Source organism: Kryptolebias marmoratus, linkage group LG2, assembly GCF_001649575.2.
Source record: "Kryptolebias marmoratus isolate JLee-2015 linkage group LG2, ASM164957v2, whole genome shotgun sequence".
Classification (NCBI taxonomy): domain Eukaryota; kingdom Metazoa; phylum Chordata; class Actinopteri; order Cyprinodontiformes; family Rivulidae; genus Kryptolebias; species Kryptolebias marmoratus.
The window spans coordinates 7,577,743-7,583,340 of NC_051431.1; the positions used below are offsets into that span (position 1 = coordinate 7,577,743).

The 5,598-nt window shown below is 44.4% G+C and overlaps 1 protein-coding gene and 1 long non-coding RNA gene across 3 annotated transcripts in view; one reads left to right on the forward strand and one right to left on the reverse strand.

Annotated features, from left to right (window-relative positions):
* nxn (nucleoredoxin) overlaps positions 1-5,598 on the reverse strand; it is a 67,251-nt gene that overhangs the window by 42,876 nt on the left and 18,777 nt on the right. The window lies entirely within an intron of this gene.
* Positions 1-5,598, forward strand: part of LOC119617784 — a 43,029-nt gene that overhangs the window by 34,671 nt on the left and 2,760 nt on the right. The gene's annotated exons all lie outside the window — the stretch shown is intronic.

Consider the following 5,598-nt stretch of genomic DNA (forward strand, 5'->3'; position numbering starts at 1 on the left):
GGGGGGGGGGGGGGGTGTAAGGTCAAAAGGTAATGATGCAATAAATTTCTATTTATTTATCTGAAACAAAGAAAGCCATTGTCCTTTGTTCTCATTTGTGCATCCTAACGTAACACAAAAGTAGAAAATGGTATCATATATTTTGTGCAAAAAAAAAGTCTGTAGCCGTTTGGGCTGGTTAAGGAAAGTTTGGAGTTTTATTTTAACGGGACAAAAAGGGGAAGAACCCACTGACAGAGGAACGGAAAGTTAGTTTAAAGGGGCTAAAAATCCTTTGTGTAAAGCCAAGAATCAAACTGGTAAGTTAGTCTAATTTACAAGCGGACATATTTGGTATGACAGGAAAAGAAACACTGCTCCTAACAACTGCAGATACTAGCAGGAGGACCAGTTTCTCCATATTGTTCTGGCAGTACACAGTCAACATGACCCAAATCGGGCCTGAACAGCATCACAGCAATTTCTGAAAAGGCTAAAATAGAAAAAAACGAGCCGATGTGGCTGTAGTGATGCGGTAAAAGTGGCAGGTAGTCCATCTGAGATGGTGTCTCTGCAGAGAGGATTACGACGAGCATCGGCCTCCATCCAGCCCTCCCCTCCCTCCCAGTCCCTTAAATAAAAGGACTAATGGCGCACACTGGAGAGGCTGAAAACGAGGGAGGGGTGGACGCTGTACAATAGCCAGTCGCACCACGTTTAAAAGCTTTCCTCTGGCGCACAGCAGGAATGGAAAGTGAGGAGGGGCCGGACGATATGTTCTTGTTTATGTCCTGTTCTTCATGCGGTGGAAAATTGGATTGTGATGCAGATCCTGCTCTCCAATCCGCTTCGTCAGTGACAGTTTTTTTTTTTTCTTCAAAAAACGCCACAAAGAAAATACATCATGTGGAACGGCCTGTTTTAGCTGGCCTGAGAGCAACGTTCCGCTCCTTTTAGAGACACCGACGCTGAGAGGAGACATTGTTGTGAAGTGGGTGGGTGGGTGGGGGGGGTCATGTCAGCATCAAATTCACCACGTCTGTTAGACCACTTCGTCTGAATCAGTCACCCCACCCTAAAAAAGAATGCTACCTAATCTGCTACAGTTTAGAAATTAAGAGTAAATGTTCCAGAAATTTTGACAATTTTTTTTTTTTTTTTTTTTTAGGAAACAGTTTTCTCCGCTCGCTTTCAAGCCTGTTCTTTGCAGCAGATGTGGAGTGAATGAGTGCACTTGTGCTGCAAATACAGATCTGTATTTATGTGTTTGTAGTGATGGATCAGCTAATGACGGCTGTTTTTGCTGTTTGAAAGCAGAACGAGAAGAAGATGCATCTTCTTCTGTCGATGAAAATCGAAAAAATAAACAAATAAAATTCAGTTTCCATTTAAACTGAAAGTGTTTAAAGACATCCATCTGACATCAGGCTGTCGTAGCTAACCAATCAGCAGCCAAGTCAGTAGTTTCTGTCTTTCTAAAATTAATAATATTTGGGAGTTTTGCACTAAAATATATATTAAAAAACTCACGATGATGTATGAATGAATGTATGGCTTCTCTTTGGGTCCTCCGGTTTCCTCTTATAGACCTAAAACCTGCATGCTGGGTTCACTGGTGGCTCTAAATTGTCCCTAGGTGAGAATGTTTGTCTCGTTTGTCTCGAGGGACGGCTGGGGACGGACACCAGCGTCCCACAACACTGCACTGAAAAGCAGGTGAAGAGGATGGATGGATGGATGCTTGGGATACAAATGTCTGAGCGCCTTCCTGATAAAACAAATGGTCAAATAATCTGAAAATATTCTGTAAAACACAGAAATCCTACAGCTGTTCATGCACCGGAAACACCAGAAGAGAGCCTGGACGATAAAGTTCAATTCCAATTTAAATCTGTACAAATTAACCTTAAAAGTGGTATAAAAACAATCATTTACAGCAAGAAATGTCTGCAAGGAAGCGTAACTAAAAGTCCCAACCTGTGAGTCTTTGCTCTGGGCAAAGAAAACACTCATCTTAAGGCATTTTATAGATTTCAGGCAGGAGTTTCGTAAACGTCAAATAAGCAAAAAAGACAGCAAACACAGGCATGCCTGAGGTGGAGGTGATGATCGTTCACTTCAACATAAATGAGTTTGGAAACTTTACTCACTACGGGGAGTGAATTCAGACTCAGATACAATCACAATTTTCCACAGAGAAAAAACAAAGTGTTCCCTCAAAGTCGTCGTCGTGTCGCTGCTCGCCGTAGCCGTTTTGGCCAAACTGAGCGTCAACCTGTCGTGCAGAGTGTCAGGACGCTGCCGACTGCAGCTGCCCGACGCGGAGCGGATCTAATTAAATGCTGTTCCACATTAACAGGATTGAGCTGAACCTACAGACTCCGGCCGGCTCCCTGCCGCCTGTGAGTGGCATCCGCTGTAATGCATACAAGCAGGAACCGGATGAAGAGCTTCCCAGAGTACAAACACGTCCTGCCAGACTCAAGCGAAACCGACATCCGTACACCCGGATGACCTGTGCGCTTTGTGACTCGGGGTGGAGGAACACGGCTCTCCGGCCGCACAATGAGGCGAGCTGAGGTGCCGCCACGGCGAGGCTGCTTTTTCACGGCGTGGAGCCTTTATGTGGCCGATCTGGAGCCTCGGCTGCAGGTCTACCTCCGTCATTTGAACTAAACTGATTATATTCAATGTCATTTTATTAGCCTTTAAAGGGGTTCGGACCAATTATCCAGCTTCTGACTGGAATCAGCTGATTTGATACCATCTATAATACAATAAAACACAGAAAACGAATGAATGATTCAACAATCGAACACATTCGACTGGAAATCTGGGATTCTCATAGGAGATGTTGGTGCAACTTATCCTGAATTGAACTCTGGGAGAAAAAGAGAGTCTGTTTCATGATTTCAGCTGTTCAAGAACATAAAATATAATGAAACTAGCATTCCTTAAAGGAACGCAAACTGCTCGCCAGCTTGGATGTTCTTATTTTAAACAAAGATCTTGCATAATCTGTTAGTGTTTGGACTAGTGAGCCTCAGCTACTACCATACCAAAGATGTTGCTAAATATTTGTAAAACCGACTGAGTTATAGCCAGTTTCACGGTGTTTTGGATAAACATCAGAGCTCACCAGCTGTTGATAATCCCCGATAATCAAGCTGCGCCGATCGCCGTTTTTGCAGTCCTCTGAGTCAAGAGGCGCCTAAAGAAGACCTGATGCACCTCTGCTTTAAATAAAACTCAAGTTTTGTACCGCATGCAGCCAAAATCCAACCAACGAGGAAACTTTGGTCTGTCAAACAAGCTGCGAGACTGTTTGGAAGAGGCTAAATCGCTCAAACTTCAGATAAATCTGGCTGCAGGTTTGTTCCCGTTGGATGAATCATTTCTCAATGAGCTGTGAAGTAATCCTCAGGCCCAACATGTCACATTCATGACATCATTCCCGCCGCACGGTGATGACCGTGACTTTGTGTCCTCTGCGGAGCTAAACGGCTCAAACGTGAAACATGACACCGGAGTGTGGAGGGAAAAACAACGGGCCAGTGTTCTCAGAGAAGCCGGGGGGAAGTCAGCTGGACAAGCAGCTCTCCTGGCTCTCCGTTTATGAGCTCGCTGACATTTGTTGAGACAAAACGGAACAACTGGTCCGCCGCCGCTTCACGAGACCGTCTGCAAAGACCTCGCCGAATCGGGGTCTGCCGAGACGATATTTGCGATTTGGTTACAGATAACAATTACCACGAGCAGACCGCCCAGCCTGCCGTCCGCCGCCGCTTTATGGAGCCGAAACAGTTTCCTGCCATTTTATTTACTCCCACAGCGTAACAGAGCACTTTAAAACCAGCAGGAAGGTGAAACTACTTCTCCTGTGGGGCGCTCAGGCAAGGTGTATCTGTAGGTTATTACTGGAACAACTAACACAACAACAAGAAGGTAATAAAAATTTACCTGCTCAAAAAAAAAGAAAAGAAAAAAGCCTGCTTGCCTAAATCGAAATGCCTAAAGATGACGGCTGAAATAAAACCCTAAATGCACATAAATCCTTACTTCTTCTACTCCTGTTACTGCATCAACCATAATTTTTTACCCCAATCAGGAACACAAACACTAATAGTCACCGGATACATGAAACTGCCTCCAAAATACAGCATTTATTCCAGTTTTAATGGCCAAACTGTCTTTTTCTGCTCATTTTTTAAGCTGCTGTTTACTCTGGATTAACAGAACGAGTGCCTTCGACTCCAACTTTTATGCAAACTCAACAAATTTACACCTTTTTAGACATAATAAGCCCGCAGTAAACAAAGCACACAGTGGTAATACGCTTATTAAAATTCTGTGGGCTGTTTATCAGGAGCACAAGCAGCTGGGCCATTTCAATATGGAAAGATAAGAAAATGACTACAAATTATATAAAATACTTCAGTTCAAAACGGCACTGAAGTAGATTAAACCATAAAAGTGAGGGCGGCTGCCAAGGTTGAACTGAGGCCGGCGACAAAATAATGTGCACGGCCTGAACTACGGCTTTGCGAGCAGCGAACATGTAAATGAGCTGTGTTGGTCGCAAACAACCAGAATTAAACGAGGCCGCTACTGAAAACCTGCCAGTTTTCTCGCAGTTTTAAAGTCGCCAGCAGTCAAAACGGGTCATGCCTCTGCAGCTCTAGAGTCGATCCAAATCAGGAAACTGTTTTTCCTTTTTTGTAAAATGGTTCAGGACGAATGCTTGGAAAACGACAGACGATTCGGACTTTGAAGAGCACGAAGGCGTTCAGCCCTTAATACTGAGGCTCAGGCGGATCAGTTTGGGCCGAACACAGGAAGGAATGAAAGAATATCCAGTCCCTCCAGGATTTCGTGGGCATTTTTTGTGATTGTTGCTGGCTTACGTGCCTGATTTCGCGATTTTTTTTTACTAAAATCAATAAGAAAAACATAACTTTTAATATATAAACCAAAAATACTTCCTAGTTTTGTAAGATAATTACCAACAAACATTGATGTTCTCAAAAGGTGCATTATTTGAGAACTTTGATAGCTTCTAAACTGACATTCAGGACCGTTTCTGGATTGTCCCTGGTCTGCAGCTCTCCTCACATGTTTTGCAGACACAAAGTGTTTGTCGATGCGTTTATGTTCCATGATTACACTGCAGGACGTGCAAAACAGCTGCAGCTGGGGAGGAAACTGGTTTGCGACCGCAGTGAAGTTAGTTTTAAGTTGGATGTTGGATATTCGCGCTCCGCGGAGTTAGCGGTGTCTAGCTCACGGCTGACCCGGAACAGGAACGGTAATGTCAGCCAGCAGTTCTCTGCCGGCCCCTTCTCTCACGCGTGGCAGTTCACTTCCTGTTTCGGGTCACCCGTGAGCTACACGCCGCTAACTCCGCGGAGCGCGAATATCCAACATCCAACTTCAAACTAACTTCACTGCGGTGTTTTGCTGAAATCTTTGTGGGCAAATGTGAAGCATTAGCGCACATTTTGGCTTCGGTCGCTGCTCCTGCACGCTCCCGGCACTCTGATGTTAACAGGAAGTGACGTCATGTGTCTTCTTCGTGAGTTATTTGGGGTTATTTTGTATTCCACACTACACAAACCCACA